We start from the raw sequence: 23,142 nt of genomic DNA on the forward strand, positions 1-23,142 counted from the left end.
ATGTCTGGCTTTCCATTTAAAAGAAGGCAGTCAAAGTTTACTTTTTGAAACATTTCAAGTTACAAACAAGTAGGTATGTCTCTACTGTATTATCTTAGGTTTTAACTGCCGTGAACAGACACCATAACCAGTGCAAGTCTTATAAAGGGCGACATGTAATTGGGGCTGGTTTACAGGTTCAGAGGTTCAGTCCATTATCATCAAGGCGGGAGCAGGGCAGCATCCAGGCAGGCACGGTGCAGGAGGAGCTGAGAGTTCTACATCTTCATCTGAAGGCTGCTAGCGGCCTTCCAGGCTAGCACTAGATTATTAAAGCCCATGCCCACAGTGACACACATACTCCAACAAGGCCACGCCCACCACAACGGGCCACGCCCACTCCAACAGGGCCACGCCTTCTAATAGTGCCACTCTCTGGGTTGAGCATATATAAACCATCACACATATATTGAAACTCTGGATGCAGGTTTAATAAAGACTATTTGCAAAGGGAGCTGGGAAATGGATATCGAGGTGGGGAAAAGGGGATTTCCATCCGGTCTGTGAGCACCTCCATTTTCCCATCTGGACAGTGTCTAGGTCTATTATTCCTTTTAACGTAACTGTAGCCATTTTGTATCCAGTCTCCATTTTGCTCATAAGGTGAAATTAAGTTCAGGTTCTCAGACTCCACTTCCCACAAGTAATGATCTACAGCTGACACCGAAGAATGCCAACAACAAGCCAAAAGGTTATGGTTGAGTTACTTATGCTCCGCGATCTCAATGTCCTGAAATCCTCCTGTTCACCATCTGTCCACCACCCTTCTTACCTCAGTCAGGACCGATCAGCTTAAAGGTCGGCTGACAATACTCTGTCTAGTAAGTCAAAATGTAGGACTGCTCCCCTCCTTGCCTTTTAAACGCTCGAACCTGATTTTTCCTATTAAAAAAACCCTCACTGTTTTCAGGACAGACTGGCACCAGAATTAGGCTCCCCAGTCCTTTTTGAGGTCCTGAACGTTCGGTCTCCGGGTGTGCATTCAATAAACTATTCTTGCATAACTAAGATTCGCGATCATACGGTTGGCATGGCGATTCCTGAACCCCAGCGGACAGGAGCGAAAAGTCCAGGAAGAGCCAAGTGTGAAGAGCGGGGCTGAAGGCTAGATGGAGGTTAGGGAATAGTTCACCTCGCTGTCAGAATTTTACTGGGCGCTTCTGTAAGGGGGACACATTGCCTCTAGTAACAAGGCCTGGGAGAAGGGGAGAGGCTGAACCAATTTAGAATAAGTCCTCAACTCAGTTCACCGTTCGGGGTGGGGGTGGGGGCGGCAGAATAAGAACCTGAAGCCCGGTGTTGCATGGGACTCAGATAGAGAAGAGCTCAAGAGTGAGTCATGGTTTATAGGCAGGCGGGTGGGTGACTCCTCAGTGACCTGTGTTCAGGAGCACAGAGGGGAGCACGTGGCCCCCTCCCACGACCATGCCGCTTCCCAGGGCCACAGGGCTACAGGAGCTCAGTGTTTCCTCTGTTTATAACCCGGCTTGACACACGGGTTGGTAGTTTTTTTGGAGGAAATATTTGTTTCAGAAACGTTTGAAAAGGAGAGAAAGAAGGGGTGTGGATTTGGGCGGGTGGGTGAGGTGGGGAGGATCTGGGAGGAGTTGGGGGAGGGGAAGCCATAATCAGAACACACGCATAAAAATCCGTTTTCAATAGAAATTATAAAAAACTAGAACTGTGCCCTGTACCTGACACAATGACGCCTCCTCCACCTTCTCTACTTCTTGCCTGCTTTCCGAGCGGGTACTCAGATGAAGCGTGCGCAAATCTTCCTTCTCTAAGGATTTAAACTTTTCGCGTTTGATCTACCCATCACACACAGACAAACACACACAGACAGGCACATGCATGTTCGCGACCCCCCCATATTGTTTGATGTGGTTTATTTATTTTTATTGATGTTGAGAAATTGGCCTGAGTGTCTTGTGGATACTCTCCCATTTAAGCTATACCACGAGCCCCCTTTGACATAGTTTTTAAGTGAATTGTAAGTGGTATGTTAGAAATTAAATACATATAACTTTTTACGCAAAGTTGGACGCTCAAAATCTGTACAAGTGGGAACACGTCTCTCTAGATCACTTCCTATTTATTATTGGAATTATACAATTATAATATTCAAATTTTAAAATCTACCTTTTCCATAGACACAGTTTATGCCCTGCTCACATTTATTACAAGGAGGTCTTAATGGGTGCGGTGTGTGTGTGTGTGTGTGTGTGTGTGTGCGCGCGGGCACACGCGCTCGCGTGCACGCCTATCTAGCTGCTGACATTTAATCGTTGACTAATTTACCAGCCACTGTGAAGTTTTCCTCTGGAGCAGCTCTGAGTTCACACCCACTGGTCACCCCAGCATCTTTTTGCTCCCCAGTCCTTTAATACCTCATGGTGTTGGGGTCCAAGTTTGTCCACGTGGTTGAGGGTGAAGGGGCGCAGGCGTCTTGAGTAGCACTGAAGTTGGGTTTATGTTAATATTACTTATTATATTTAGTGATTTGTTTCCCATCCTGGGAAATGAACCCAGGCCTTGTGCATCCTAGGCAAGCGTTCTACCCTTGAACTGCACCCCCAATTCCTTATTCTCTGTTGTAGCTTTTTCAGACCAGTTCTTCACCTAGTAAATATTCTACGGTCATTTTCCTTGTGAGCCATTTCTTTTCTTGATTTGTAGATGTTCTTCATGACCTTAATATATTAATTTATTATCGCTTATATATTTCATTACCATTTGCTTGTGCACATATTCACGTTTTGTTTTTCTCCTCCTTGTTCTTCCTCTTGCTCTCTCTCTCTCTCCTTTTCAAGACATATTCCTGTTATGTCTTTTAGGAAGACCTCAACTTATTAAGTAGCCCAGCCTGACCTTGAATTCAAGATCTGGCTAGAGGAGACTTTCACGTTCTAATTTTATCAAAAGAGAAAATTGACAGCAAATTAATTTAAGCCAAATTAGCTGTTTTGCTCCTGATTCTAGAATCGGGTACCTCTCATTTCTGTAAGAGAGAATGGCTGTTCTAACGAACTCACTGAGAAGCCTGGCTTTACATGTGGAAAACAGGCGAAGAGAGCAGAAATAGCAGACAAAAAGCCAACTATCATTTCACTTTCCTTCGTGCTTAAACAAGTTACTAGCCTCTTTGACCTGATGGGTCAGGTATGCACAGTCTTTTTTGGTTAGTCTGTGAACCTGTTTTGCCGGACAGTGGCCCACGTCAGAGCTCACTTTGACTGCACTCACTACAAGCGAGTCCCTTTTGTCTTGATTGATTGTACAACACTCACTGCAAGCCACGCCCTTTTGGTTTGATTGATTCCACAGCACTCACTGCAAGCCACGCCCTTTTGGTTTGATTGATTCCACAGCACTCACTGCAAGCCACGCCCCTTTGGTTTGTTCTGGCGGATGTAGTGAGGCTCGCTGCAGGTATGCACCCCAAACAGCGGCCTTTTTCAAGTTTGTACACCAATCTGAATGTCTTAGCTCCACATATTTTGTTGTTATTGTGGTCTATTTTTAAAAAAATCATTACACTTATTTATTATTTGTGTGTGTGTGCATGTGCGTGTGCATTCTTTGGCACACAGGCCTGAGGTGCTGTCATCCCCAAGTCACCCCTTCTGTTACTTCCATCAGCTCTTTTCGGTGCCAAAGTCTGCCTTGCTCTCAAGACCGCGAAACACCTTGTGATCAACGGAAGTAAGATGTGATTAAGAGAACCTGAGTTCAATTGCCAGAACCCATGAGAAGGGATATTTTCTCTCTGAGGCTTGCTTCCTGTGGGGTTAATTTGCACCTGGTGAGGCCCTGTGACTCCTCCCCGGTGCTCTGCACCTATCCTCTCGGAAGCTCTTGTCAGTTGTCATTTTCATTGGTCCTTGTGTCAGAGCCTGAAGGTCTGTTTTCGCTCATGCTATTCCTAGACCGGCCGGTGGCGAGGGGGGAGGGGGAGGAGGGGAGGAGGCAGGGGGGAGGGTTTGCTGGTGAAGGTCCCTTTTCCCTGCTGTCTCCTCACCAGTATGTATAGTGCCTTCTGATTAACGATTCTATGCAGGGTTGATAACAGAAGGCTGTGGTACACTGGCTTTCTGGAAGATTTGGGAATAACAACTCGACCCTGGAACTTAAAAACGAGATGATGAATGTAATTATGTGTGGTCTTATTTCCTTTACTCGTGGCTTATTCTTCCGACATGCAGTGGGAGAAAGGCTATTAACTCTTGGTGACTCTGTAGCTCCCTGATCTCTTGGGAAGTCTGTCTCCATCCACAGCATCCTTCTAAAACCTGACTTTGGATGGGTCCTGTTCTTTGAGGGACTGAAGTTTTAGATTTACATCCAGATAGGAAGTCAGACACTGATTTTAAAATGTTTTACAAAACATGGGAGATAACAAAAAGACAAAAAACAAACAAACAAAAAAACAAACCAAAAAACACCTTAAAATTATTCAGCCCTCCGTTGAGAATATGATATACGTGCACAGTGTATTTGATCATTTCCACCCCAAGTCCTCTGAGACACCCCAAGTCTGCCTTCCAGCTTCACGTCCTCATCTTCTTTTCCTTTGTGATCCAGAGTCCACTCTGTGCTGCCTGTGTGCACATGGATGTTGGGCTATCGGACAGCACACAGGCTGACTGTCTCTTCCTCAGCAGCCAGTAGCTCTCCGCTAGGGTTGGGGCCTGGGCAGTCTCTAACAGCACCTACTGGATCTTGTTGAGGTCTTGTGCACTTCGATTCTGTGTGTTCTCGAGTGAAACGGCCCCATCATGTCTAAAAGGTGTTCTCTTTTTCACGAGTCCTAGGATCTCTGACTTTCAATCTCTTGTCCTCCTTTCTGTGATACTCCCTGAGCTTGAGGGGAAGGGGTGGCACGGAGATCCCACTTGGCCATGAGCACTCCAAAGCCACCTACTTTCTGGACTTGGTTTGTGAGTCTCTGTGTTAGCAGTTTTCTAACTACAGGACGAGGCATCAGGCAGGAGGTGTGAGAGCTACATTAACCCAGATTGGTCAGGATGTGTTTAGAAAGCCACTACATACATTTGGCAAAATAGCAGCAGGAGACTCTTATGGGGTGTATGAGCTCCCCAGATGATGGTTTTGGCTGGGCTACCAGGTATGCATTCCTTCCTGTGTCAAGGGCCTTAAATGCAACCAGAAAGCAATTCATGCCACATTGCACCAATGGGGATACTTTGCCAGGTGGGTCCTTACTGGCAGGTAAGACTGTTGACAGCTTTTGTAGTGCAAACAGTTTAAGCTTACTTATCCCTGACAACTTGACAAATAAACGAGACTCAGACTATGGTTATTTTATTTGGCTTTGACAATTCCTGATTGGGGGGAGGGGGAGGTCACTTCAATCTACTTTTTTAAGTGTAGGCCTGGGTACCTCCCCATCAGTGTACCCCAGATACCTGCTGTTTCTCCTGGACATATGCTCATGGTTCCTTTCCCGTCACGACAGCCTCTTCCTCCAATCCTGTTCCTCACAGGTCATGCATAGGATGCAGAGACCAACACCAGCACCAGAGCATGAAGGCCATGCTTTTTTTTTTTTCTGCTATCAGCCCCTCCCGATGAATAAAAGAATCAGAAGCCACTGCAGACTCTGGAATTGAACAAAGGGAGACAAAGGCACAGAAAACTTCGGATCAGGTAATAGGGTTGGAAGTTGGTATTTGGGGTAAAAAGTAGACAGAGCAAGATGATAAACACAATAAACAGCTTATGGACTTTAAGTAAGACTATTTCAAACAGCTCAAAAGGGATGGATCTAGAGGGAACTGACAGTTATAATTACTGCATTGTTAAGCTTTCCCTCTTGTCTTAATAAGCATTTTGGCCTGCTGTGTCTTTTCAGTACACAGGGCCTCAGAGAAAATTTCACAAGCCTTAGGAAAAGGATTAAAATGTCGTATGAAGCAGAAAACAACGTCAAAACATCAAATGGGGAGAGGACTAGAAGTTACAAATCAGGATATGGAGACTGTTCCGTTGTCTGAGAAACAGGGAAAGGAAAAGATAAAACACAGAAGCAGACATTAGAAAAGAAGTTAGAGATGTTTATGAACAAAGTCGTGGAGGAGGAAGGTTCAGGAGGGGGAAAGAGAAGCCACCAAGGGTTAGGTGAGCCATAAGAACTCGGCCATGAGGGCTGGCAGATTGGAGTTAAGAGCAGCCTAGATGAAGCATAATATGTAATACCTCAGGGTTATCGATTGGAAAGTAGATTCTAATAGCACAGATGTAGGTGTTTGCCCAGCTCTTGTCCTGTTTAAGGCTTTTTGTAAATATAAATGCTGTGTGTGGCTTTTATCCAGAAACTAAAAGGACAAAGGCAGGGTAGAAACCCACTTCTTTCTAGAACTTTCTATCACAGGCTTCTCCCTCCCATCAACCTGTACAGAGCTTTTTGGCATCAAGGAAGCTAGTTAGCAGGGTAGGTGCGTCTAGCCTCCAGATGTGCAGTGTCTTCCACAAAGAAAAAAGAAATCTGAAACAAAATAGGCTGAGCAGTAGACCACAAGAACTTGACGTTAAGATCATATCGTGGGCGAGAAAGACGCTTTTTAAAATGTTTAGTAAATTCTATTAAACATCAAAAAACTTGTGCATAAATTAAAAATACCACGCACCCAAATTAACCAGATCAAAAAGGAAAACAGAAGATTTTAAGGGAAATGATACTTTTGGATTTTGGATCTGAGAGTGTGAAACAGATTTAATCAACATTTTAGTTCGTAAACCAACAACAGCTTTCAGCATTCAGCCTGAGGAAGCTAGAACAGCTTTGCTCCAGGACAAAGACAATTAATGTCAAGTTGGAAATTAAACACCTCGTCGCGGGTGTTCAGCTTATTATAATGTGTGAAATTCTAGAACACTGATTTGGTGTTCAGAGCTGTGGCTGGGAGCAGGCTTTTGTGGTCTCATTTCTAACCGTAAAAAAGAAAATCACCCAGACTCAAACGCCCGGGGTACCTGAGGAACAGAGGCAGAGAGAAATGAAAAATTTCAATTATTCTAAAAACGAGCCTTCTCATCTTTGGATATAAATTATTATACTACTTTCTCCAAATTGATTCTGCACTCAGAAGATTCCAATTTAGACAAATCCTGAGTGTTAATAAATAGTATTTAGCCCAGGCTTTGACATTTGTTATTTGTGAAAGAGTCATGCCAAAGTTTTGAACTTTGGAGTGTTGGATGACAGTCTGGAATCCTTGACTCATGGCCCTGTAAACTTAGGGACAGACGTACGGGGCTGTGCTGACATTTCCTTCAGCCCTACCCTCTGCCGTAAGTTTATATGCTAAGAGATATTTACTATTTGTGCTTGTACCGTTCTGGGTCTGGGTTTGACTTAATTTACTCTGTCTTGTCGCTATTACACATTACTACAGACTCAGAGGCCTCAGACAACACAGTGTCACTGCAGTCTGTGGGTTAGGGGGCCAGGCACAGCTCAGACAGGTGCTGTGCTCCAGGTTTTATGAGACTATAGGACAAAGGACTGTGGGCTTCATTGTTCCCTGAGGCTCTGAGTCCTCCTTCCAGTGTGACAGGTGTCAGAATTCAGTGGCCAAGTTGCCAGGGCAACTCCCAGCTTCCAGAGGATGCTGAAGTACAGCTCTTGGATAGCTTCTTGGAAAAAGCACAGTGAGTGACTTTCTCTCCCCCAAAATAAATGAAGGTAACTGAAAGTCATCACATTAGCACAGTAAAGCCAAATCAGCACCAGAAAGAATAATGAGAGAATGTTCCAGAAACTTGATTCCTGAAGAGTCTGTCTACAAATAATCCACAATTCCAAAGTCCAGAAAAAAGGATTAAATTTGCTATAATGAAAAGCATAAAAACAAAAAATGAAAGAAAAAAACACAAGGGAAAGGCAAAACTGGAAAAACGCGTGAAACATTAAGCCAAAGTGATACAATTTTAAGTATCTAAAATAGTCTACGAACTGATGAACGCAAAGGTTGGAACTGTCCAGAAGTGAGGATATGTCAACAGAAAGACATGACCTGAATAGGTGAAGACACTTTCACCATAATAATGTGAAGCAAAATGGGAAGCCTCAGCAGACCCTCCCATACTGTCAGTGACAGGGATTGAACCCGGAGCCGGTCATGTGCCAGGCAAGCACTCTGTCACTGTCACTGAGCTACATGTGCAGGACTCATCTTTTCACTGTTATACACACACACACACACACACACACACACACACATACATATACGCACATACACCATATATATATGGACAAAGTTGGAATCTTGATAACACAGGATTAGTGAGATGTGTTATAGTATACATATGTTACTTACAGTCATGAACATGAATGTAAACTTTTTGACAGTCGCAATACTTACGTTCATAGATATAGCTTTTGATCTTGCTATGCATTCCTCTTTATTGACTCTAGTGTGTGAATACCCAAGCCTACGTACACACACATTCACATATGTAAAATGAGCATATGTACAAAGATACCTCTAACAGCATTGCGCAGACTGAGACAGGAATTCAAGTGGTCAACACTCTTCAGTAGAGTGTTGGCTCCTGGCCTGTAAGGGAAGCGGGACTGAGGCTTTGAGTGGTTACTATGTATTGGGTGTTAGGCCAGCTCTTGAATGCGTAATGTAACTCAACTCCTCCTCCTATATGGGGCAGGACACATTGTGACTCTCCCTTTACAAAGAGGAAGCCTAGTAAGTCGAGGAGAAGGCGGCTAACTTGTTTCTAGTGGAGAAAGCAAATGAACTCCAGCTTAGTTAGTCCTGGCCCAGGCTGGCATGGTCTGGCTCCCCAGGCCGAATTTCTCTTTGTGTGTATAGAAATGTTAGCAGGTATCAAACCAACAGAAGGAAGTCATGCTGAAGGTGTAATACTGATAACCGATGCTACCTTGTAACGGGCATAGATGTCTCTAAGGAATGTAGCACGTAATAAAACCATGTGAGTTAGTGAACCATGTTACCATTTTTGTGGAAAAAGAATATATTGATAAATCCACAGAAATACATGATTTTATAGATACAGACATTCTACCCCCTCCTGAATGTGGGGAGGGAGAAGGTGACTGAGTGAGTATCTTGGGGAGGAGGAGGACGATTTTGTTCATTTTGCAAGTTTTGAATTTTGTGTTAGGCACATACGCTTTCTATCAAAGGAAATCAATTGAAAACTGTGAAGCAGTGCAGCTGTGAGTCCGGCAGCCCGGTTTATGTCATGCGTTTTTTTGTGCATAATTCACTTCCGCTTAAAAGGACAGTTTATATTATAAAAATTTAACACAGTTCATAAATAAGTGAGAAGATGACTTCCAAAAAAAGAGACAGAAGGTGTTTATAACACACAGAACCAACAAAGAGGTATCACCTAGGCCATATAAAGGAAACTAAATGCTGCTAAGAAAAAGACAAATACGCCAACAGAAAAGTAAGCAAAGATATGAAGAGATAATTCACATAAGAGGAACACACGCGGACAGACAGACAGACACACAACTGACAATTGCATTAATAATTCAAGGTAGTAAATTAATGTGAGATAGGTCCTTTCAAAGCTCTAAGAATGTGAGGATAGGGAAAATAGTAAATATCACATATAAAGTGGTTCAAAGGACCTTTACCCCAAAATAGGGTTTCTCTGTGTAGCTCTGGCTGTCTTGGAACTCACTCTGTAGACCAGGCTCAGAACTCAGAGATGGGCCTGCCTCTGCCTCCTGAGTGCTGGGACAGAAGGTGCGCACACCAAGTTTATAGTTTTTTTTTTTTTTTAAATCTACTTATTTATTATGTATACGGCACCCTGCCTGCATGTATGCCTGCAGGCCAGAAGAGGGCACTACATCTCATTACACGTTTGCGAGCCACCATGTGGTTGCTGGGAATTGAACTCTGGACCTTTGGAAGAGCAGTCCGTGCTCTTAACCACTGAACCTTCTCTCCAGCCCAAGTTTATAGTTTTAAAACAAGAATTCTACCGGATGTGCCAGCCAGTGCAAGTCATATCCGTACCCCCAGGGACTGCGAAGTCGGTAGGACTGCTATAGCTCTTCTAATGGTTGTGTTAGTGTTGGTTATCTGTTGCAAATATCCTGGGTTTCTATTATTGGGCAAGTGGTATCTACATCATGGGACACTCGCATAAGGAAAGATCACAATGCAGGCAAATGGATGCACCGGGTTCACACAGTTTAAGACAGAAACATACGGTGGACAGAGGAGACGGAGGCCAAGCCATACGAAACCACGACATTCTGCTCATGACCACACACGGGGAAAGTACAAGAACAAGACCAAAGGAGCCACTAGCTTAAAAACAGACAGCTCTTTGGAGGATGGAAGGAGGGTTTAACCAACGATGGATAAAATTGACTTCAGTGCTGTGGAAAATATTCTGAAAAGAACCAAATGTTTAAAGTGACTATGACAAAGTATTAATGCTGGTTAAGTGCATGTGCTCCAAAGAAAGCTAAACCCCATGGGCTTTTCTTTTCTTTTCTTTTTTTAAACTCAGGGACAGTTGTTGTGAGGGGTGAGATCTGTTTGTTGGTCTGTCTATCTCCATCTATCTACCTATCTCTATCTGTCTGTCTATCTCTCTATCTCTCTATCATCTGTTTATCATTTATCTATGTGTGTATATATCTATCTATATCTATTTGTCTGTCTATCTATTTATCACCTATCATTTATCTATGTGTGTATATATCTATCTGACTATCTATCTATCCACCTATCTATCTTCTATCTATTTATCCATCCACCCACCCATCCATGTATCCATTCACATACATATTTAAAAGTTTCTATTTCTGTTCCTTACCATAGCATCATTTTATTTTAAAAAAAAATGTCATGAATGTTTCTGCTTTTTGTTTCCACCTGATGAAGGGCACAATGGAGAAGCAGAGTGTTCACTCTCTGTGTACTGGGGCTTGACAGGCTGTGGCTTGGTTTCAGTCAGCATTCCCCAGGGAATGTGTTAATCACACTCTTTGAAGGGCGGTCCTGATTTTTGTCTTCATACTTTTAGTAGCTCACAAAGAGATGCCCCTTTGTGCCCAAAGATTGAATTAAAAACCTTCCTCCCTCCTAGTGGAATGTTCTACTGATTCTGTTCATTAATGAGATAACAGGAAGCAGCAGGGCAGTGTTCAGTGGGGACAATAGAGGGACCCCCAGTGCTCCTGGAATAGGTCACATGTCTGTCCTGTGACTTCTGGGTCTCCCACTGTGGGTGGTGTCTCTGATCTGATTGGCATCCTAGCCCGTGGGTTTAAATGGCCAGTATCTTCACAGCTCTCAGCTTGCCATGACTTTGCCTGAGATTGGTTAGAAAAATCCAGGGCTTTTGAATGACGTGGAAAATATATTCTATTTAGGAAGATGCTTGCTGTGTGTCTGGTTGTCAGTAGGGTTGACATTCTTTAAGAAAGATAAGGCCCCCTGGGCATCATCTTTCCAGCTTAGAGTGAAAGAAATCTACACAGCCACGGGAGCGATGAAAGCCACGGCTTGAAGCCTGAAGTTCCTATTGTTGGAATAGCCCATCCCCGGGACGCATGCTTTGTGGCTGAAAGGTTCATCTGGCTCCTGTAACTATGGCACGCAGAAGTAGATCTCAGCCTGAGTGAAGGAGAGCATGAAGCGTGATTTGCGCTGTGAACTCTGGGAGCGAGGAGCGAGTACAGGTCATTTAGCAGCTCTGCGCACAGGTTTTGGGTAGACCAGATAGTGCCCTGTGTTCTCTCTGCTGACCAGAAAGCCCAGGAAGTCAGGTTCACTTCATACAAAGCATTCAGGCACATGCCCAGCGTGACTTACACAGGCAAACATGAGCTCAAAAATACGTTTACTCTTCCGTAGCTGGTATTGCGGGGAGTGAGGATTTCTCTATACAAACGAAACCTAGATAGATACAGAGTTTTGATACTGTTTGCAGATCTACCTTCTTTGGTAAGTACACGCAACACATCTTACTGTTTTCTTGATTCTTCCATCACTATTAGTATTTAACCAAGACGCGTTATTGCTCTCTCTGCTTTGATTTCATTCTTCAAGTCTTCCTCACGGAAGATCCATCAGAAGGCATCAATGCACACGAAAGAAAACATCGCTACTGTGCCCCCTTCTCCTCCTGCTACTTTCTGCAAGTTCAGGTATGCAGACGCGTTCTAAGTAGATAGGAACGTAAGATTCCCCTTTCTCGCCTGCACTTCTCTCTGAGTAGGTTTAATATCAGTAGAACCACCTCTGGTTTTTTTTTTTTCCCCCGAGACTGGATTTCCTGTGTAGCCCTGACTGTCCTGGAACTCACTCTGTAAACCAGGCTGACCTCAAACTCAGAGATCCATCTGCCTCTGCCTCCTGAATGCTGGAATCAAGGGTATGCGGCGCCACCTGCCAGCTTACATTTGAATAATTTAAATATATGTACTTAACAAAAAGTGGTTTATCTCTGTCCTCCAACTTGCTCAGTTTTGGGACTACAAATGTGTGCCACAGAACCTGGCCCAAACATCTTTTGGGGATCTTTTTTTGAGACAGGACCTTAGCACAGGTTACCCTTACACTTGTGATCCTCTGCCTTTTTTCTCCTGTGTGCCACCATGCCCTGCTAAAACACCATTTAAAACGATCACAGTGCATGCCTATTAGTTTATATTTTATTTATATGAGCACACTGTAGCTCTTTCCAGACACACCAGAAGAGGGCATCAGACCCCATTACAGATGGTTATGAGCCACCATGTGTTTGCTGGGAATTGAACTCAAGACCTCTGGAAAAGCAGTCAGTGCTCTTAACCACTGAGCCATCTCTCCAGCCCTAGTTTATATTTTAATGTTTAAACAATCTTTTAATTTTCATTGAAGAGCTAGATTATGCTAAAAATTCTTGTATTAGAAACATTTTGAGTGTATATGTGTTTTGATGCATGTGTGTGTATGTTTGTGTGTGTGTCTAATTAAGGAGGTGCTTATGATAGACTGTTAGTATGGAATTTATATTTATTTCCCAAGCTTTATATACTCTCTGTCTACCATAACTATCACCTATCCAATGTCTCTTGATGGCTAGACATTTCATCTGTAGCTGCATGTTCTGCCTGTTCAATGCCCATGTTATGCTGCTTGTTCAATGTCTTGAATATATAATTTTGCAGCTGATTCCCACAAGTTAGTCACGTGGATTTGTATTTACTCTGGTTCACATTTCGAAGAGACAAAAACCTCAAAGATTTTTTTTTTTGTTTTTTCTCATATAAAGATGAATACCCCCAAACTAAAAAAAAAAATTGGAAACTTTCTGATTAGAAAGCTGATTTTTATTCATAGATTAAAATATATGGTCCTTATAATCATTTGAATAGCTAGTCCCTAAAGGAGATGTGTGACATCATAGCTGGGTAGGACTGTTAGCTGTTTCTCTCAACTGAACACTTGCATAGCACCTTCTGGTACCTTGAAGGATAGTTCTCAGGGAAGAAGCGTTCTAGGTCAGGGGCTCCTGGGCCTTGTGTCTGAAGTGCATAGTGCCTTTACCATAGGGGCGTATCTCCCATCTCTTGTGGAAGTGAGCAAACAATCACAATGGCAAAGCCTGTTTGAGATGCCTACGGACCATTAGCATGATATAACCCTAAGGGTGTAGTAGTGGTGCTCATGTCTTGGCAGTAACCAACAGCTCTATAATTGAACTTTTTTTTTTTTAAAACTACTTATTTAATGTATGAGTGCTCTGCTGCATATACATCTGCCTGCCTGAAGAGGGCATCAGATCCCATTACAGATGATTGTGAGCCACCCTGTGGTTGATGGGAATTGAGCTCAGGACCTCTGGAAGAGCAGTCAGTGCTCTTAACTGCTGAGCCATCTCTCCAGCCCTTATACTTGGACTCTTAACAAGAGAAAAATTATGCCTGTTACTGGCAACACAGCCAACTCCCCAGGAAATAGTGAAGTCATGGATCTTGAGAAACCTACATTCACTGCCTTATTAATCCCACCTAAACCCTAACTACATTTTAAATATTTATTCTTCTGTGCACAGATAGTGTGGTCCTCACCCCTTCGCAAGGAAACATCTCTTTGCAATAGGAGAAGCCCAGTACTGAAACGTGCAGCTAGTCAAAACGCAGGGTTGAGAATAGACATGCTAAAGTGCATGTTGCCCAGGAGGCCTCAAGCCAAAGAACTACGGATGACTGAGGAGTGCTGGGAGCGGGAGAAATAGTCTTCTCCAAGGAAGGGCCAAAATCTGGTTATCCAATACCAACTGGTCAGCTCTGCCCTGAACACACACAACAAGGATCATAGATACTGACTGAGAGGAATGATTCGTGTATTTAGGAATAGCTATGTATATACTTATGTGTATGTGACAACAATTAATGAAAAAAAGAGGCCATGAGCTTGGAAGAGAAAGGAAGGGTGTACAGGAGAGTTTGGAGGGAAGGAAGGGAAGGCGTAAATGATGTAAAGAATTATGTCATAGTCTCAAGATGGAAATCAAGAAAGAGATGTGTAAATAGCAACACACACACACACACACACACACACACACACACACACACACACACACACACACACACAGGTGTTCTTCCTCAGCCACTATGGAAGATGTAATTACCCTAAGAGCGAGGACAATGCACACATTAGAACAGGTAAAATGATTCGGCAATCAAACCCCTCGATGATACCATGTGCATCAGAGTGTGGAGCCACCAGGAGCTGCACACGCGTCCAGAGGGAACGCACAAATGGTGCCACCACATGGGGACTTTTTTTTTCATTTTTGCATTCAACACACAACATGACTCAAAAATTCTGTAAGTAGTTACATATTAAGAGAAGGGTAAACATTGTTTTCTTTTCCTTAAATGCCCCAAATTGGAAAAAATCCAAGTATCTGACAAACTGCTAAAAATATATATATTTATATCCATACAGTGAGATGTCGTTTAGCAATACAAAAGAGACGGTGCATGCGGCAATCTGAATTAATGTCAAATGCAGATTATCAATTAAAGTACGCAGATGATACATGTATTTGTGTCGATAGGCTACACAATACGTATGAAACCACTTATAGTCTAGAAAGCAATGTTCAGTCATTGCCAGGGTGAGGGTGAGAGACTGGCTTTAGATATGACTTATGAAGGAGTTTTTAGTGTCAGGAACTTGGCTACTATCTTTTTTTTTTTTTTTGGTTCTTTTTTTCGGAGCTAGGGACCGAACCCAGGGCCTTGCGCTTCCTAGGTAAGCGCTCTACCACTGAGCTAAATCCCCAGCCCCACTTGGCTACTATCTTAAGTGTAGGGGTGACTTTATGCATTTGCCCAAACCTGTAGAACTATAAACCAAGAGTTAATTTTTCTTTATTTAAATCTTAAACGTGAACAAAAAATTAAAAACGTGTTAAAAATTAAAAAAAGTCTATATTAAAAAGAGAAATATACTACTACTGATTTGTGGTGGTTTGGACAGGAATGGCCCTCATCGACTCATGGGTATGAATGTTTGGCCCTTAGGGAACAGCACTATTAGGAGGTGTGTTGGAGTAGGTGTGGCTTTGTTGGAGGAAGTGTGTCACTAGGGGGTGGGCTTCCAGGTCTCAGATGCTCAAGTCAGCTCACTTCCTGCTGCTAGCTGACCCAGACATACAACTCTCAGCTCCTTTAGCGCCGTGCCTGCCTGAACTCTGCCATGCTTCTGGCCATGATGATGATGGGCGAAACCACTGACTGTGAGCCCACCTTAATTAAATGTTGCCCTTTATGAGAGTTGCCGTGGTCATGGTGTCTCTTCAGAGCAATGGCAACCCTAACTAGGATGAGGATGGAGCTTCCTGGTGTCCACAAGAGTGCCCAGCGCGGGAATAGTCGTCCTGTGGAAGGCTGAGCTGCCATGCTGAAGTCCTCTTTAGTTCTGCTATGGCTGAGTCCACGGTAGGGACGCTACACAGGCTGATTTCCAGGATCCGTGAGATTCCCACGTAGCCTTTCTGAGTACTTTCGACATCCCCGTGATGTAGGAGGCTTCTACTCACGCCAACTGTTCTCCCAGCTTTATTTAACCGCTTCTCAAAGTCTTTCAAGGGACGTTTAAAAAAAAAATAAAATCTTTGAATATTTAATCTTATCTTAGCAGCTGTCATTCGAAGGATCTGAACTAACACAACTCTTGACTTCCTACCACACCAAAGAGATAAAATACCTACACATGTATATACTGCTTTTATCTGACCACCCCTTTAAAACCATTTATTGAAGTGTAACATACTTAAAAGGACACTAAATATAAGTTCTATAAGTACCCACAAATGGAAAATACTATTGGATCAAAAATAAGTGTGCTGTTTTTATCCAGAAGTCTCCTTCCTCCCTCACTTAAGCCCTCTCACAGTGGCTAACTGACTCCTAAATTCTTTTTTAACTGACGCCCTGAATTCTTTTTTTTTAACTTTATTTTATTTACATGAGTGCACTATAGCTGTCTTCAGACACACCAGAAGAGGGCGTCAGATCACATCACAGATGGTTGCGAGCCACCATGTGCTTTCTGGGAATTGAACTCAGGACCTCTGGAAGAGCAGTCAGTGCTCTAACCACTGAGCCATCTCTCCAGCCCCCAGCCCTGATTTCTTGATATCACAATCTGCCTCCTGTTTCTGAACTCTATGTGTGGTAGGTACAATGTATAGATACTTACATGTGATATACTATTTATGTGTCAAATATACGCTACATAGATGTGACGTCCTCAGCAGAAACATTCAGTTTGACCTCTTTGACCAATGTCCTATCTTGGAGGCTCAGCCTGTCCTGGATCAATAACCTCTCAACATTTACGGAATGTTTTATGGAACGCGCTCAACCCAAGTTCCTGCTCTCCTACTGGCAATTGTCTTTGTTTTCAGTTTACCCCGAGTAACGCTGCTCCGAGCATATTTGAACTAGTAGACAAAAAACAGTAAACACATTAACAGCCGGAACCTGGAACAGGTCTCTCACTTGAATTACAAATTGGTGTAATTCCCCATAATAATAGAATACACTTGAGAAGTAATTCAGTTATACAAACGGGAAGAAAAAATGATAAACCTTAACACGAAAGCACGGTAAAATAATAACAGTAAACTCGGGCTAAACAGTACGGGGAATGCCCGTAGTTTAATGGGGAATATTTATAGAGGCTGTGGCAAGTGTCATTTGTCAAGGTGAGATATTAAAAGTGTTTACCTTACATAAGGAAGGAAGTCAGGAGATCCCTGCCTACCACTTCTGCTTAATTCTTTTGTTTGATGTCTTAGCCAACAAAATGAGGCAAGAAAGACAGACAAGGCATTGGAGCGGAAACGTTCCACACTCCATGGGCTACTGAGCACGAACGGGGACGCTTTAGGCGAAAAAGATCTCCCAACAGAAGTTTAGACTTAGGGAGTGAAGGCAGTCAGATTATAGGATACAACGTCAGTGTATAAAGTATTGTTTTTAATATACCAGCCACGAAGTTGTTAGTATTCGAAATTTTGGAAAATGCCTTGTGAAGAGTTATCAGAGATGCTTACAGTGCTGTTTCTAAATGGTCTTCAGCTGCTCTGAACTCTGTAGTCTGGTTCTTTTCAAAATCTTGATAGGTTTACTAAGTTCTGGAGAGTGGATAGCTATTGCACTCCTATGTTTTCCTCTGAGTGTATTGTCTTTTCAGTTTTAGACACTTATTTCTATGTATCTATGTATGCATGTGTATATATATGTACACTTATTTCTATGTATCTATGTATGCATGTATATATATACACATACATGGATACATATATACACACATGCATATATATACATATATACACACATGCATACATATATACATACATACATACACACACACATATATATATAATGCACATGTGTGCAGCTGCCTATGGAGGCCAGAAGAGGGGGTCATATGCTCTGAAGCTAGAGTAACCAATGGGTGCCGGGAACCAAATCTCATCCCCCAAGGTACAGCGATTGCGTTAAATTGTTTAGCAGTCTCTCCAGTCCTAACTGCCCCTTCTTTCAGAAATCCAGTCTTTCTCCATTTGTATGAGATGCTTTTTACACTTTTCTGAGAGATGATTTGCCCTGAAAAATAAAGTAAAAGGGAAGTTGGTTTCAGTTTGTCTATGAGGCATTTGGAACAAAAAACGTTGCGATTGTGTTCTTTCGGGCCAACATTTTGGTGTAGACCTCAGCATCAAGGCGAAGGTTAGATATCGACTCTTAAATAATTTAAGGTGCACAGTGATTCTCAGAGAACACCGCGTCAGTTAATTAGCCCCGGCTTTAAGAGAATTTGTTTCTAATAATATTAGTTGACTCTAGCTTAGCTCAGTAAAGAAGATTACAGCCAAACAAATAGGACAAATTAACCGAGCCTGTAATTATCTGGGTCTCCTGTTTGTGTTTGAGTTTTGGAAGGGTGTAATCCAGTGAGCAGTGATTATAGCTAAGGTGATGGCTTGGGGGCCAGGACTAATGAAAAGCCACCTGAGTTGGCTCACAGCAACTGGTGAACTGTGTGATTACACACTAGAGCTCAAGACGCAACCCGTGTGTGTCCTAGTATTTTCAGACATCTTCTATCTAGACTGGCGACTTTAGGTTTTATAAACTACAATCTTCTGTTGAAAATACACTTTACATCATGACTTATCCTTGACATACGCACACACAAGCACACACCGACTGGAATTAAAGTTTTTGAGGAAAATGCTATTTCCAATTCAAGGCAACACAGGTCGATTATCGCTCTCTTACTGTAATTTGCTATACTTCTCTTCAGATACGTGGGAGGTGGCTCCCTAACTTGGCTTTGTCGCTTGTTAACACATCACGAGCTTCAGTTGGAAAATGATGATTTAGTGGGCCCTTAGGAACCACCTTCTCCCTTTGATGCTTTTGAATCCGACCCTTGGTACTCTGTCAGCCGAACCCAACTACTGCTTGTCAGTTATAAATACCTCATCCATCAGGTATTCATTTTGATAACAGAATGCCCAGACTGTGAGTTTATTTTGACCCTGGACTACGAAAGGAAAAATGAGATGATACACAGTATTATATCTTTTTGGTTTGCGAAGAAAATTTATTTTTTGTAGCCTACTTTTTACTTTTAAATCATTGATGGGAAAAGTGGTCAACTTGATTGAAATAAAGTCACAGACCAGAGGAGGTCGTAATAAAACAATCCGGAAACAGAAACGGGACGGTAGCCTCCTTCAGAGCTCCTGCATTTGTACACTGGAACTGAAAACCTTTCTTCTAGACCATTGTGACAAAGAGAGTTCAGAGTGTGTTCATGTGGGACAGCAGCGGTACAGAGGCTAGGCTGAGAAACAGTTTCCAAGGAACCCAGAGTTCTGTCTATCCCCAGATGCATGGCTCTGTAAAACAAGGCTCTGCTCTTCCTTCTATCAAGAATTGAAGTCTGGGGGATGGAAATGTGACTCAGTGGGAGAACTCGTGCTCGGCTTGTGGGAGGGTCTCGGGTGGAGCAGTCGCGACACAGTTGAGGCTGGGCTGGATTTACAGTGAACTTCGTTTAGTAGAATGTGGTTAATTAGTGTGACACTGTGGTTTTGTTGTTTCACAGATTCATATGATATAGATTCATATGGATTCATAGAAAATCCTTCCGCTACCATGCCAACAAAGCCTTTAAAAAGTAATTTTAATGTGCGTAAACAGAAGGCAGAGAGAAGGTATTTAGAAACTTTGTAAAATTATCATTTAGGTGTCTTGAACTTAACCCTTTTAGGGTAAAGAGAAGAGGGATCTACCGTTGTGTGCTTACACAGATACACGGGGCGGTTTTCAAGAGAGCAGGGGTCAGACGAGCCATTAGCAGTGATTATAACCATTGATGGACCTGGGCATCGGGGGCTGAAGCGACCTGGTGGGATATCAGCCGTGCTGAGATGTCTGCCTCTCCCACTAATGAGAGCCTGTGCTGCTCACATGGGCTTGCTCCTCAGAAGAGAGTTAGTGCGACTCATAGGTTCAGCTGTGGCAGGATTATCAGAGGTACAGACCACCCACCTCTCCCTCTGTTCCACGTAACCCCCTGCCTGCCCCTCGCAGGTCTGCACTGGCTTGTGGGCTTCCTGCCGTCATTATCCAAATTCCTAACGTGGGAAGGCCAAGCTTCTGATGATCGTACATTGACTGCTCTTGAATCGATCCATTTAGAGTTGAAACTGGCTGTACGAATACCCAAAGAGAGGTGACCAGTGGGCTGAGCATGTCTACTCGCCTTTATCTGTAACAGTCCTCTTTATCCTTCTGATGGTTGCGCTTCTAAAGAATTAAAAAGTTTAGGTAATGAGTGTTGGCCTTTCTGCTCAGAGGGGAAGATGTCCTGGGACTTGGAAGCCCAGGAATGACACAGCTCTGAGGGGAGGAATCTCAGTGGAGGGGCGTCCTGAGACACGGGGGCCCAGGAACCACACAGCTTTGAGAGGAAGCTTCCTCAGCTGTGGCACTGCAGCTCCCAGGGGAGTGGATCCCCAGCTGAGCTGAGGCGCTCAGGGGCCTCAGCGAACTTCTTCTCTTTGCTTTTCTTTATAGCTTTTCTTCTTCTGGTGAACCACACCAGGCAGCAAATCTCATGAAAGAGATTTTTTGGAAGGTTCAGGGTGTGGAGGGATGAACCCAGGCAGGAAGGAGCAAACAACGAGGAACTGAGCAGTCAGTCTTTATATAGGGTTTCTTAGGGGGGGGGGGTCTCTAGAGCAGAGATTTCCAGGGTGAGGATTGGTAGAATTTCAAGTCCTGAGTTTGGGGGAGCTCAGGGATTGGTGCGTTTCTGTGGGAAGTTCAAGGATTGGTAGGTTTTCCTATTCAGGGATTGGTGGCCTTTGTTCAGACTTTTCACCTAAAATTAGCATAATCTGGAGAGGGTCCAATTGAGGGGCTGCAGGTAACCTTTGTTATAGTTACAGAGGCTGAAACTACCTTTATGACAGTTAGGGAGGTCAGGGGGAGGGGCCTGGCTGCTGGAGCTCCCAGGTGGGGACCTGGGCACTTTCTGCCTTGAGGATTTACAAAGTCGACAAAGGGAGTCTAAGAGACTGGCTTGAGTAGCCAACAATGGGGTTCCTGACAATCAAGGTTAATTGCCTCAGACAATGTATTAACCTCCCTTAGCTGTGTCTTCTAGAAGCCATTTCAATCCATTCCAGGTGAGCAGCTTTGGATAGTGAGGTCTGTATGAGACCAGTGGGTTTCATTATTGTGGGCATAAGGGACAGGACTATTCAGCTTATCAAAAGGTCATAACCAACCCCATCCAATCAGCTCTCAAGTATGAATTGAGAAACACTGATACCAGTGGTGGTAACTGACATAGGGATTGGGTCACATGTTCTTGAAGCTTTGTGTGTGTGTGTGTGTGTGTGTGTGTGTGCACACGCACATACACACATACACTCTCTGAACCAGTCGACCACAACTCTAGATACACCACTTCTGTTTTATGCAATTTATTTTGTGGAGGGAATTTGAGGTTTAAGACACCTCGGAAAGGATTTCCATTTATGTAAAGAAGAGGAGCCCAGCAATATTGGTCAAGGGAGGAAATGAAACTTCAATGTGTACACGGCAAGGCCTCATTCGACTAGCCTGGGAGCTGTGCAGTAAATGGTGTCTTGTTGGTGTGCCCTGGAACAGGTCTGTGCGCTTACGTCTGAGTTGCCAGACATAGGCCTTGGGAATGGTGTGACCTGTGAGAGGTTTATGCGTCTGCAGAGATAGCCCCCCAAGTAACCCAATAGCTAGAGGTGGTTAGCCTTTTAATCGGTAGCTAGCATGCCTTGAAGGAGCTCCCTGTCAACCTTAGCCATGTTAACCTGTGGCGTGGGGTGTCTCTGAGCATCCGGATCCACACTGGCGATGGTAGCCGTACATCCCACGACTAGATCTTAGTGCTTTAGAACATTCTAGTAGCTGCTTTTCAAATGGTGCCTTGTCCTCTGTTGTGGAAGGCAGGTCCTTACTGTAGTAACCTAAGGTCTGTGCTCTGAGCCTGAGTCTGCCTGACATCCTGCCTGCCGTCACCTTCTTCAGCGTTTGCTTCCCGGTCTGTATCAACACGAATGGCTTTGTTATCTTTCTCTACTGAAGAGACTGTCATGGGATTTGGCAGACGATATGGGCCAAGGCGAAGGGTTGTTTATACTACACTTTGAATCTTCTGTGGGGAGTTTTAATCTCCCCTCTGGGATTAGCCCAAATCTAGCAGTCTTTCCTATCACCCAATTAATGAGTTAGTGTGGAATCAAATGCAGAACACACTGCGTGCAAATCCCCAGTTCACCTCCCAAGCGCCGTGCTCCTTTCTTTGTGGAAGGAGATGCAAAATGAGACCGTGCTCGTTAGTTTGAAGATGGTGCTTGAGCGAGTGTGACCTGGACCACCAGGAAAAATTTCAGTAGACGGAACAGGGAGGTGGCTCAGTGTGTAAGAATGGCTTCAACACGAGCTTTAGGAACTCAGTTCAGAGACGTATCAACCATATTTTAAGGATGGGTGTGGCAGCCCACGCAGGTACCCCTAGTGCTTAGGGGAGGGCCGGACCCAGGAGGATTTCTGGAGCTTACTGGTTGCCAGAAAGCTGAAAAATAGCTCAGCAAAAGGCCCCAAGGAAACAAGGAGGAAACAAAAGAGGAAACCCGGGCATTTCCCTTTGTCATCTGCAGATACACGCTCGGAGTATGCACCTGCTCGCACATATGTGCGCTGACGAAATCGATCTTGAATCTAGAGAGCACGTGCCTCCACGGCATCAAGAACATTGGTCTGGGGCTGGAGAGATGGCTCAGCGGTTAAGAGCACTGACTGCTCTTCCAGACATCCTGAGTTCAATTCCCAGCAACCACATGGTGGCTCACAACCATCCATAATGGGATCCGATTTCCCCTTCAGGTGTGTCTGAAGACAGCAACAGTGTACTTACATACATGGAATAAAAAAAAATCTTAAAAAAAAAGTAAAAAAAAAAAAAAGAACACTGGTCTGGTGTTTCTAATCAACTGTGG

General features: G+C 43.7%; 1 long non-coding RNA gene across 6 annotated transcripts in view; it reads left to right on the forward strand.

Moving 5' to 3' along the window:
- Nucleotides 1-955: 955 nt before the first annotated feature.
- LOC108352699 (uncharacterized) overlaps nt 956-23,142 on the forward strand; it is a 48,220-nt gene continuing 26,033 nt past the window's right edge. For 3 of the 6 annotated variants that reach the window (XR_005493118.2, XR_010057432.1, XR_005493120.2), the window contains exons 1-3: nt 1,025-1,154; nt 5,547-5,709; nt 12,126-12,223. This is a non-coding gene — a long non-coding RNA (uncharacterized LOC108352699). Of the gene's footprint in view, nt 1,155-5,546; nt 5,710-12,125; nt 12,224-23,142 lie in introns of all 6 variants that reach the window. The other 3 variants (XR_005493121.2, XR_010057433.1, XR_005493123.2) reach the window with 2 other exon arrangements.

The sequence above is a fragment of the Rattus norvegicus genome, chromosome 14 (genome assembly GCF_036323735.1).
Source record: "Rattus norvegicus strain BN/NHsdMcwi chromosome 14, GRCr8, whole genome shotgun sequence".
Lineage (NCBI taxonomy): Eukaryota > Metazoa > Chordata > Mammalia > Rodentia > Muridae > Rattus > Rattus norvegicus.